Source organism: Penaeus monodon, chromosome 22 (genome assembly GCF_015228065.2).
Source record: "Penaeus monodon isolate SGIC_2016 chromosome 22, NSTDA_Pmon_1, whole genome shotgun sequence".
Lineage (NCBI taxonomy): Eukaryota > Metazoa > Arthropoda > Malacostraca > Decapoda > Penaeidae > Penaeus > Penaeus monodon.
The window spans coordinates 32027158-32027407 of NC_051407.1; positions in this window are offsets into that span (position 1 = coordinate 32027158).

A 250-nucleotide genomic window follows, 5' to 3' on the forward strand; every position below is an offset into this window, starting at 1 on the left:
TCGGATCTGGCCTGGTTAAACACACGCACAATCCCCGTCACACACTGACTGGGGAAGCTGACAGCTGATTGGCGGCCGGAGTCTGGCCTCAACACTCCACTTTAAGACAAGAAGAGGTTTCCCTAAAAAGTTTCCGAGGTTTGCTTGTTTTCCCCGTCGGTCTCCCGGCCTTGAGGTTAAACACACATAATTTGTCACCACTTTATTCGAGCGGCTCCTTGAAGACATATACATGAGCGTCTCCTCGGGA